This window comes from Myxocyprinus asiaticus, chromosome 13 (assembly GCF_019703515.2).
Source record: "Myxocyprinus asiaticus isolate MX2 ecotype Aquarium Trade chromosome 13, UBuf_Myxa_2, whole genome shotgun sequence".
Taxonomy (NCBI): Eukaryota; Metazoa; Chordata; class Actinopteri; order Cypriniformes; family Catostomidae; genus Myxocyprinus; species Myxocyprinus asiaticus.
Genome location: NC_059356.1, coordinates 44,024,520 through 44,037,468, shown reverse-complemented (window position 1 = coordinate 44,037,468; position 12,949 = coordinate 44,024,520).

Below are 12,949 nucleotides of genomic sequence, written 5' to 3'. Positions count from 1 at the left end.
ACCGGCTCCGCCACAGCCTGAGCCAACCACTCGGCCCTGGCATAGAACCCCCCGCAGGAAGCTGACGCCCCCCGTCCCACGATCCGGCGGCAAGAACCCCAGGAAGGCTTCGAAGCGCCCCTGAGACGGGCGGCCCAGGGCCGAGGAGACCCGCTGTAAGTCTGGAGGTGGTGCACAGACCACTCCATCCCCCAGTGGAGGGCTGGGAGGAGAATCCTTTGTTCCCTTTTGTGTTCATTTTGCTGCATGTCCGAGGGGCACAGCACAGCCACAGGCTCGGGACGCAAGACTCCTCGACGTGGCAGTTCCTGCTTCATCCTGCCGCGAGGCCCCATCTGCAGGTACGTCAAATGCGATTGTCCCCTTGGTGCCCCTTGCTCGGAGGCTGGAGGCATGGTTAGTGCTCTCCAACCCATCGAGTTGGCTGGCCAGGACGATCCGACTTGGTTACACGATTCAGTTCGCCAGGTGCCCGTCCAGGTTCAATGGCGTCCGTTTCACCTTGGTAGGAGGCGAGGATGCCTCTGTCCTGCTTGTGGAAATCGCAGTCCTTCTACAGAAGGACGCGATAGAGCCTGTCCATCCAGCCGAGATGAAGAAGGGGTTCTACAGCCCCTACTTCATAGTACCAAAGAAAGGCGGTGGGTTGCGGCCGATCTTGGACCTGCGAGTGCTGAATCAGGCCCTGCACAAACTCCCGTTCAGGATGCTGACGCAGAAGCGCATTCTGTCATGCGTCTGACATCAAGATTGGTTTGTGGCGGTAGACCTGAAGGACGCGTAATTCCACGTCTTGATTTTGCCTCGACACAGACCATTTCTTCAGTTCGCTTTTGAGGGCCTGGCATTTCAGTACAAGGTCCTCCCCTTCTGTCTGTCCCTGTCACCTCGCATCTTTACGAAAGTCGCAGAGGCAGTCCTTGCCCCGCTAAGGGAAGTGGGTGTCCGCATCTTCAATTATCTCAACGACTGGCTGATTCTAGCTCACTCTCGAGATCTATTGTGTGCGCACAGGGACCTGGTGCTCAGACACCTCAGTCGATTGGGGCTTCAGGTCAACTGGAAGAAGAGCAAGCTCTCTCCGGGGCAGAGCATCTCTTTTCTCGAGATGGAGTTGGACTCGGTTGCTATGATAGCGTGCCTCATGAACGAGCGCGCACAGTCAGTGCTGAACTGCCTGAAGTCATTCAGGGGAAGAACAGCGGTTCCACTGAAACAATTTCAGAGGCTCCTGGGGCATATGGCATCCTCGGCGGTGGTTACGCCACTCGGGTTAATACATAGGAGACCGCTTCAGCACTGGCTTCAGACTTGAGTCCCAAGATGGGCATGGTGCCATGGTACGCATCGCGTGGCTATCACGCCGATCTGTCGCCGCACGTTCAGCCCTTGAACGGATCTTGCATTTCTGCAGGAAGGGGTCCCCTTAGAACAAGTGTCCAGGTGCGTCGTCGTCATGACAGACGCCTCCAAGTTGGGCTGGGGCGCCATTTGCAGGCCCACCCAGACTTGGTTTTTGGAGCTCACGCTCCTCGTGACAGCCCCTCCCTGGCGAGTTCTCCTGAGGAAGGACCTCATTTCTCAGGGACGGGGCACGATTTGGCACCCGCACCCAGACCTCTGGAATCTCCACTTCTGGCCCCTGGATGGGACGCGGAACACCTAAGTGGACTACCACCGGTGGTGGTAGACACTATCACGTGAGCTAAAACAAGCCATTGAGAGTTGGAACCATTCTCAGATTAGTAACACAGTTCTGCAGAAAAGAATCAAATTGATTTTTAATCCCCCATCTGGATCCCATCATGGAGGGGCATGGGAAAAATGAATCAGGTCTGTGAGAAAAGTTCTTAATTCTACCTTAAAAATGCAAACCTTGAGGAAGAGGGCCTTCATAAAGTTTTATGTGAAGTGGAAGGAATCATCAATGGACATCCTATCACTAAAGAGTCTACTGACCCCAATGATTTGGAAGCAATGACGCCTAAACATTTGTTGCTTTTAAAGACCTCACCATCATTGCCACCAGGGATTTTTCAAAAGGAGGATATTTATGCTTGTCTAAGATGGAAACAGGTGCAGTGCAGTGTGACTTATTGTGGAAACGATGGACCAAAGAATACCTGCCTCAACTGCAAGAGCGACGGAAGTGGTCAGCAGTTGTCCGCAACTTTGTTCCAGGTAACACTGTGCTCTTAGTAGATGATTCAGCCCCACGTAATTCATGGATAATGGGAAAATATATCCAGATAAAAGAGGATTGTTCATCAGATGCAAATTAAGACTAAGACAAACTGTTTGAATAGACCTGTGATTAAATTTTGCCTTCTGCAGGAGGCAAATATGTGGCATTCTTTCTAAAAGAGACATTTTGGACTGTTTAACGTAGACACTGATCTCTATGACACTTTGACATGCCTGAGTGATGGTGAAGATCACTCTGTGCTGGCACTAAAGTGCTAACTACTTTAAAGGATTTCATTAAAGAAGGACTATAATGTTTTATGAGTGTACTGATTGTTAAAAAAAAAAAAAAAAAGCAAATAAAATGTGAATATTTATTAAATTGTATGTATTTTAAAACTATATCATGTCTTTAAAATGTCTCCTATGAAGTGTGTAATGAATAATTATTATTATTATTGTAATCCTAATAATTAGGGGCTGAAATGTAGGAGCCATGTAATTTGTGTGATGTCCGGTTAAATTCTAAATGTCATGTGACTATGGGAACAATGTGCATATCATTGATTAGCCACGTTTAAAACACCTGTGGTTGTATGTGCAGTAAGGAGGAAGGGGGTGAGCTGGGAGCATGTATTTTTTTGTTGACCGTACAAATGGTTCAAGGTATCAAAAATGTCTTTTAATGAACTTATGTTTTTAAATGCAATGATCTTTGCATGTTGGATGATCATTAAATAAAGAGTGAAGATGCAATCTTGTTGACGAGTCACAAAAGTTATCTCCTTGTTTAGCCACTCAGCAGCAAATTGTTTGTTTTTATTGAAGTCGCTGGAATAGAAGTGTTTAAATGCTTGTGCACAGTTCAGTTGAATGATAAAGTTTAACTTAATGCTGTTGATCCCAATGTATGAAGCAACTGTCTGCTGAAATAAAGAAAAATAACCACAAAATTACCTAAAATGAGAGAGCATGTATTACCTGTCAATCAGACGCTTGTAGAAGTTGCGTTCATTCAGCGAGTTGTATCTCTGAATCATCACTGGTTAAAAAAAAGAAACAAAACTGTAGCATTTTAATTTATATGAAAATAAGATAAATACCCTCACGTAATACAGAATGAAATTAAGAATAATAAATTAAATAAATTAAATTAATGTTTCTTATTTTTTCTGATGGTAGTGTTGTAAAAAACAACCCCCTTAGTCACAAATGGACCATGTTTAATCCATGAAAAAGTTCTATAATGTTAGCAAATTATAGCAACATGGAGTGATATTTACAACAAATAAATAAATCCTTCATTTTGTACTTAGATTTCAACATGCGAAGACCAGGTGAGTCCGAGAAAGAGAACAAAGAGGGCAGGTTTTTACTATTCAGTGAAGAAAAGTTAGTTTAGGAGTCGTTGAGAAAGTGCATGATAATATTTACTTATAGGGTAGTCTATCCATGGAAGCATTGTTTCATTTCTGTTCATTAAATGAAAATGCATGAAAAAATATTCATTATTTCTTAAAAGCTAATTTGGAATGTTACGTTCATGCGTTAACGTATACAACCTTAGCGTAAAGTGTGGACACAGCTCTTCCGTGAGCACTTGTCCCTAACCTAATAATGCACTCTCTGCTTTAAAAAACGTAAATAAATAATAATATTAATCTTTCCATTCTTCCTCTGTTTCTCGTCTTCCTCACCATGTGTACTTCACTTAGCAATTTTAGAAACAAGTATTACAGCATGTTGCTACCTACTGTCTCCCTTAGGATGAATCGCTTTTATTGTTCTCCTCATTTGAAAGTCGCTTTGGATAAAAGCGTCTCCAAAATGAATAAATGTAAATGTAAATCATGGCTGATTGTAAATAGTAAATTTCTGCAATGGCATCAATAATGGAAAATGACTGTTTGAATGATACTGCATCTATGCCCCTAAATGTCAGGGTTAGTCCAAGATAACAGCCATATTGACCAGCACAAAATAAACAAAATGTTCCAGAGTGCATAGTTAGGTAGAGATCAGTTGCATATGGAATGCAGGAACAGACCATCACAAAGCAATCTTTAAAGACCTTGTGGAATTTAGCTTAAAAGCAGGAAATTATATGTATCAGATCCCATTATGAAATGATAACAGTAGGTCAAAACAGTGGAAACAAAACAAAGTACAGGTCTGAGAAAAAAAAAAAAAAAAATCAGCAGCACTGACAGTGGTTTCACCAAGGTCAAGACAAGTACAAGCAACTTACTCAAATGCTGAAAAAACATTCTGCCCAAGAGGAAAATGTGAGCAACGCTTTAGTGACGTTATCTTCTGTCCAAGTAAAACATGACATGTGGCATTTACCCTAAGAACAATGGAACAGGAAAAACCTATTTACATCTACAAAGTAACAGGGTGGGAGTAACCGCTCTCGAACACTGTTATTTTTTCTTTCTTTATTTCCCTTTATCTGTTTTTAACACAAGAATGTATGCAGCATTTACAATAGCATGTTTCTTCCACTCTGCCCCTTTTATTTTCAAATAGGTGACCTACCCAACTGTGAGGAAACAAGAAAAATGGAAATGTTTAAATTAAAAATTCATTGATTCAAACATTTGTCATGAGCCTTTTTTTATAGTTCTTGTTCAGTATTTTACTCAGTGTCAGTTCCTAAATCTTTAGTTTTCTTTACAAAATAGGATAACGTGTTTTATACATAAGACATTTAAGGTAAAGCATTACAGCCCAGCCACCCCAGTTAAAATAGTTTAGAACCACAACAGTTTGAGTTTGTTACTCCAATACAAAAATAGTATGAAAATATGACCAAACAAGTTATGAACTGAAATGGTAATGATCAAGTACACAATTATAATGAATTCGTGCCCAACATGGATGCATGTTATGTAACTATATATGTAATGTTGTCTGGTGAGGGTCTGAAGTAGAAACGTAGCAAAGACGAAGCGGCCACAGACAGATAGTGCCTTTGTTGCAAAAAATATATTATGCTTTGATGTGTTGAGTAGAACTGTTTGAACTATTTACTCTAACCTGGGAGTAACTGAACCATTTACCACTCCGAATTTAGGTGATGTGTTAATTTTTAGTGATGCATATTATATAGAATTTCTTGGCCGAAACGATAACCGATAATTCACAGGTCATTGTGGCCAACAACGATAATTTTACTTTTTGCCTCTTTGGCTTTTAAACTTGAGCTTCAAGCTCAATTAATTAAAAACTACTCACTAGAAGAAAAAAAAAAAAAAAAAACAGGTGACATTCAAAAGATTTGAATCTGGATTTCACAATCTGACCAACTCTTAATTGCTGCTATTGGCGGATGTAACATGAGCCAGAAGTGTGAACTGTAAAAAATTCCTTTAAATTTACATGGAAATAGCAAAATGCTGTTTTCACGTAAGAGCAGTAAGTTGCAGTTTTCCGCAATGCATTATGAGAGGACTTGGTTGCTTCAAATTAGTATGACACATGTTATTTAATAGTATTATATCATATTTTCTCCATGTGCATAGAAGAGGCAAGACAGTTTGGATTGTCAGCATGAGGTAATTTTGCAACTCCACCTATGATTTTAATATATGTAAGTTACCAAGTACTTCTAAATATTACATTATAAAGACCAGTCAAGCCTTTGTAATTTTAATTAGATGATGGTATACCGTATATGGACACCTGATGTTTATGCATCAGACACATGTCCCAATCTTTATCTGAGTAAAAGATTAGTGAGGTTACGAACAAAATTCATAATTCTTGTGTGATTAATGTGAACGTGCGGATTCAAACACCTACTGGCTTGATTGCATATCTATTAGCGTCATGACAGAGGGTCATGCACCACATTTGTGTCAGTCATTTTCTGAAGACTTGCTTATCGAGATTCGAATGGCATAGTTAGAGAAGCTATCTGTTCTTTACATTATGTTTCCTTATCAGATCTGCAGGGAAACATGTGGTACCACTGTGACCTATGTGAAACATATGAGAATACACAGCAATGTCTCAAATATTGTATTTCAGCCTGATCTTCCTTCAGAGGAGACGGATGCCTCTGTTGAGATTAAATGTCAGAAGCTGGAGCATATCTACCTTCGAGAAGGAGAAAAGGGAGCTGAGAAAGCTGAGGTAAAACAACTGATGGAGACAACTTTCTGCCTGCAATGAAGCCAAATAAATGGTGTGCCAGCACCTTCTGTTGCAGAGTTAATGGAAAAGTGGCCATACCTCTTCTTTCAGAAAGGCCTATTCGCACATTTCGAGCTTCTCACTGACATTGATGTCCTGCGTGCACTCAGACTTTCTATGGAGGAGTGAGGAAAGGGAGCAGATCTATGTTCCCAGGGTCCTAAGTTCCCAAGGTCCTATGTTCCCAGGGTCCTATGTTCCCAGGGTCCTAAGTTCCCCATTTCAATATTCTGTTAAAACACATTAACCCTGCTATTGTGTTCGGGTCAAATTTGACTTGTTTCAAGTTAAAATATTTCATAAATATTATCCATATAATATATATTTCATAAATATTAACCCTAACCCTATAAATATGGGGAACATAGGACCCTGGGAGCATAGGACCCTTTGTCATGTGTTCATTATGTGCTATATAAATCTGGGGAACATAGGACCCTGGGAACATAGGAATGACCCTGTGTGGAAACACCATTGCAGAGTTTCTTAAAAGCAAACCTACCGACTCAGAAGTTAAATCAAACCTTTCCAAAGATGAAGCCATTTATTCATCACACCACGTAGTTCAACTCCTAATGGCTCACTTCGTAGAGAAGCAAGAAGGACTAATTCTTCAAGAAAATTTAAGTTTGTCTTCATATTCATTGTGTTTGTTCTTAGTATGTATACCTGTATAAAATGGTTCACCTAAAAATGATAGTTCTCACATCATTTACTCACCCTTATGCTGTCTCAAAATCATATGACTTTCTTCTGCGGAACACAAAATATGATATTTTAATGGAGAAATTATGTCTGTTTGTGCATACAATGCAAGTGAATGGGGACCAAAAATGCAAGCTCCAAAAAGGACATAAAGTCACCATTAAGGTAATGCATAAGACTCCAGTAATTTAATTAATGTCTTCTAAAGCAATCCAATTGGTTTTGGGTGAGAACAGACCAAATGTATCTTCTTTTCACTGTACAGCTATAAATCAGCAGTCTCCTTGGCAAACATGAATTCAAGCTTGATAAGCAAATTATGATTTTCATTTTTGGGTGTACTATCCCATTGAGTATCAGATCACATGGTGTGTTTTCACAGGTGTGTTCAGTAAGTTTCTTTGCAGAGATATTGTGGGTTCTGTTACCGTGGAAGACATGACATTGTGTGACATTGTTAGGACTGGCATAATTTTCTCACTGCCTTTTGTACACCCAGCTGTCCTGAGAACATAGATTATACATTAATCTGTCCATTCCTTTAGGTCCAGGTGATATTCCGGGGCAATGGATGAAACGATGGATGATCAGCCTGGAAGGCCAAATAATCTGCGAGTGTGTGCAGCCAACTTTTGTCACTGGACTTGCTGCATTGTTTTCTTTGTATTACATCTTTAATTTGCAGTACCAAGAGGAAGCAGCATCCACATGGAATTCCTTCAAAGCTAACAAGCTTGCACTTATTTTATTATTTGATTAATTTTCATTAATATGTTCATATTATTATGTTGACTTAAAGGAATAGTTCCCCATTTAATAATTATCTCATTTACTAAATTTTTTCATCTCAAACTTGGGATTTTCTTTTGCGGAACACAAAGTTATTTTGATGGAGATGTGATATTTGTTTGTCCATACAGTGCAAGTGGAATATGTACCAAACTGTCAGCTACAAAAAGGACATAAAAGCATAATAAACGTAATCCATACAGTACAGTGGTTTAATTCAGTTTAGTTTCATTTTAGTTGAGAACAGACCAAAATGTAACTCTTTCACTGTTCAATTTGCCATTGCAGTCTCTAGGCACAATCGTGATTTCAGTCCTGATTACACTTATTTGACACACGCTCAGAGTGACTAGGAAGTGTAATTGAGCTTGAAATCATGATCGTCAAGGAAAATGCTGATGTCAAGATTTAAGGTGAAAAAGGACTACCTTTAAAATGCTTTTAAGTCCTTTTTGGAGCTTAGTAGTTTGGTCTCCATTCACACATTGTATTGACAACCAGACATCATATTTCTTCATCATCATATTAAAATATCTTTCTTTGTGTTCAGCCCAAAAACAAAAACAAAAAAGGAATTCATGAAAGTACTTTAAAATGTACTCACCCTCATGTCACTCAAAGCCTGTACTGCTTTCTTCCATGGAACACAAAATCAGACTTTTTATAGATAATGTACACATGGGGGCATTCACTGACAAGCTCCATAAAGAACAAAACGGCACCATAAATGTACTCTGTATGGCCTGTGTGGTGTATTCCAAGTCTTCAGAAATTATACAGTATTGGTGAGGAAATTTTAGATAATCAAAATCATACAATTTTAAATCATTGTTCACTGAAAATCTTCCCCTTTTTATTTATTCCCCCAATTATTTGCCATTTCACATTCTTCATGCTTATCACCACCTTCTGGTCAGGACTGGTCAAAGGTGGAGATTTATAGTAAAAAAGGACTTGAATATTGATCTGTTTCTCACCCACAATGTGAGAAATCACATGGGCTTCTGAAGACATGGATTTAACCACTGGAGTCATATGGATTATTTTATGCTGCCTTTATGTGCTTTATGGAGCTTCAAACTCAAAGGTCTGGCCACCATTCACTTGCATTGTGAGGACCTACAGAGCTGAAATATAATAAAAAGTATTTGTGTTCTGCAGAAGAAAGAAAGTCATACACGTCTGGGATGGCAAGAGAGTGAGTAAATGATGAGAGGATTTTCATTTTTGGGTGAACTATCCCTTTAACCTGTTGATGCTCATTGACCACACCCATGGTTTTGACTTTACTTTGCTTAAATTAATTCACATTTACCATATAGTGTGCTGTTCAAAATTGTTCATAATGTTGACAAATTATACATCTTTATAATATGTCAACATTATTAACTCTTTTTTGACTAGACTATATAGTACATGTGGGGGGGGGGGCATGCACATCAACAGGTTAAAGGTTTACCAGAATAAAATGTTTCTACATAAATACACAATTTTTACACAGTTCAATCAAATGTTATCTAACGTCCCTTGAATTATGCTTAAAAAAGAACATTTCACAGCCTGTTATTACTAGACACCACGTTCTACTACATTGTGATTTCATTTTTTCTTTATTCTGTTGTAGTATCGAGGCATATCGGCAACATTATAAACTGCAGAATGTGAAGCCTCCCATCTATCGTGATGTGTCACAAAGTTGGGAGAAATGGGGTGGAATTCAGGCTGATATGTCATGTGACCTTGTCATAAATAACAACATGATGCACATATCACCTCTGGCCTGCATTGCTTTAGCTGTTTCTATCTCTTCAGCTTTTTCTCTCTATTTGTTGGATGTCTACATATAAAATCTGACATTCACTTTTTTCTGCAGGGTTTGTTTAATGCTGTTGGAAAAATACTAAAGCCTCAAGGACTGCTTCTGACTTATGGGGCATTCTTATTATTCTTGTTATTCTTAAAGCATTTAAGCTCAAATTATTCTGAAGCATTTAACCCTCCTGTTGTCTTCTGGTCATTTTTGACCCTGGACAGTTAAAGAATACATTATAAATACTGCATAGTTTTTGGGACTGGAATCACATGTTGTGACTTTCTCAAAACCATCAAAATATATAAAATAAAAAAGAAAATTAATATTTAGTATATAACTGTTTAAGAGCAATAACAATTTAAAACAAATTGTTCCTTCCATTGTTTTAACGGGTCAAATTGACCCGTATGCGAATGAAGAACCAGTTGTGACATTTCACCATCAGACATTCTGGATGTTGTGCTGCTTTAAATAGTTTTTTTTTTTGTTTGTTTTTTTTTTTTTGTTTTTTGTACATCTATGAATCAAATTTAATCTAAACATATTTCAAATATAATTTAATTTTGCCCCTAGCCCGATACGGTTCTCTAGCTCCTCCACGTGCTCCACTGGGTACTGCATCTTTCCCACAAATTACACACTTTACTCTCAAACGGGGTTTGTACACACATGCACATGTCCAGACACACATAGAGAGAATTTTTTTACAGTTTGAATGGGTAATATGTTAGTAAATGGGTTACTAAAATGGTTTTATATGATGGCCCCCCAATGGACAAAGACCTATTAATATAATTTTCATCTAAACCATTAGATAGCAGGAAAAAAAAAAAAAAACTATTACAACACCTTCCTCAACCCTTGTAGCACTGCAACAAATTGTTTGACATTAGTGGGAAGGAATGGATTTGTCATAATGGATGTGTAAAGTGGGCCCATTTTGACTGCTGGACAAGGCAATAGAGATTCATTTCTGAAATAGGTGTGTACTAAAATTGTAACTCTAAAATGTACACTGTTGATTTTTTAAAAGCAGAATAAATCCGAAATTGTTGAAATATGATTAAGATATTATAAAATGCCAAAAGTGATTGAAAAAAAAATGTAAATTGAGACATCCTTTGCCAAAGTTTTTAAACTTGTTTTAATTATTTAAAAATGGCTACTCCCTTAATATTCAGTATATTGCATTGTTTCCTCTATCGTTATACTCTTACAATAAAACAGATTTTCTTTAAGATGCTTCTTTAGTGGCGTTGTACATTAATCAAGAAGTTCTGCATTTTGAACAGTTTTCAATACGGGTCAAAATGACCCGAAGGACAAAAGGATTGTGCAGTTTCTGAAGACAATAGGAGGGTTAAGCTGAAGTTTTTTATATATATATATATTGATTAAGGTTCTAATGTCTTGCATCAATTTATTTATTTTATTTTATTTTTGTTTGTTTGTTTTGCAGCCATATGCTTTCAATGGATCAATTACGTCTTAGAGCAATGTTGACTTTGACCACAGCTTAAAATCAAGGTTAGTGACAAAGGAAATATCAGGCAAAGTTTGTCCAGTGATTGTATTGCCTAAGAAGGTGTTCTGGAACTTTGATAAGGTTTCTCTTTCATTGGCTCAAAAAATAGTTCCTAAAAGCATAGTATTAAGGAGTTTGCAGGTATAAAAAGGTTACAGACATTTGGAGTTGAAGACAAAAAAACTAATTCACTACTAATTAACTTATAAAAGGGAGTGTTTCACTATTATCTTGTATTATCTGTCTCCTTATGTTTTAATGAGGTTCAGGTGAGTTTAGAAAGTCACTGTAACTTTCCAAATGTTGTTTTAAAACCTTTAACAACACCCCCAAAAATGTATCTTACATTATTTTTTACCTTGTAACATATACAGTATGTTTTTTTTTTTTTGGTCGTTTATCAATTTTGTCTTTGCCGAAATCCAGAGTGGGGTCTAAGAAATGAATCTTTATTGACATCCCTAGGCCAAGACAATGAACTGCAACTGGAGGAAATTGGAAGTGTTTTATGACCAAAATGCACAATCCAGTGTAGTGCAATGCAGGGTGAAATGTATGCTTTTGGATGCAATAGGTTGTCGATGTGTAATAGTTCCCGAGCCTATTTCTGTTCACTTATTCTAAGGTTTTTCTAAGAGGCTTCTTACTTTGCTGTGATCCATTACAAATGATTTTTGCTTTTAAAATGATTGGTTTGATTATAACATGATTGCCTGTTTTGAAGTATTATAGTTTTAAATGCTTTTGTTTCTGTGTCTGATTTTCTAGGTTGATATGCCTGCCAACAACAAGTGCCTGTTGTTTCGCAAAGACAGCATGGTTTGATACAACATCCGTTTGTATAGTATCACACTGTGTTTGCATTTGTGTAGATTCTGGACTGTTTTAAACTTCTAAGTACTGAATAATGAGAAGGCTTCTCCAAATCAATGGATTAGGTTAAGATAAACAAAATTCATTTGAATTTGAAAGCCTCAGTTCTTTAAGGGCATAATCCATAATCCTAAATTTAAATTGCAGGACTGAAAGGATTAAAGGGATAGTTCACCCAAAAATGAAAATTCTTTCATATATTACTCACCCTCATGCCATCCCAGATGTATATGACTTTCTTTCATCACCAGAATCTCAGCTCTGTAGGTCCATACAATGCAAATGAATGGTGACCAGAACTGAGAAGGTACAAAAAAGCATATAAAGGCAGCATAAAAGTAATCCATAAGACTCCAATGATTTAATACCTGTCTTCTGAAGCAATCCAATCGGTTTTGGGTGAGAACACACCAAAAATAGCTACTTTTTACTATAAATCGTGGCATCAGCAGTCTCCTTGGCTATCATGATTTCAAGCTCGATTACTCTTCCTAGCGCTTTAAGTATTTGCAGGAAGTGTAATCAAGCTTGAAATCATGACAATCCTCTATAATCTTTAATTGTGTTCTGCAACAGAAAGAAAGTCATACACATCTGGGATAGCATGAGGGCTAGATAATTATGAGAACATTTTGATTTTTGGGTGTGAAACTCCCAAACTCTTCCTTTAAGCTTTGAAACTTAGTCAACATGGTGTTTACCATTATATTTAAGACTCTATTTAGGCTCCTTACAGTTAGGTTAAATTTTTAAGAACAATTTTTTTTTTAGATTTGGGGTTAGTTTTTTCCCCAAACAAATGTTTGTCTTGTCTACATCTTCAAGTTTTGGGTCACCCTCGTTTAGTATCGAACCATCCACAT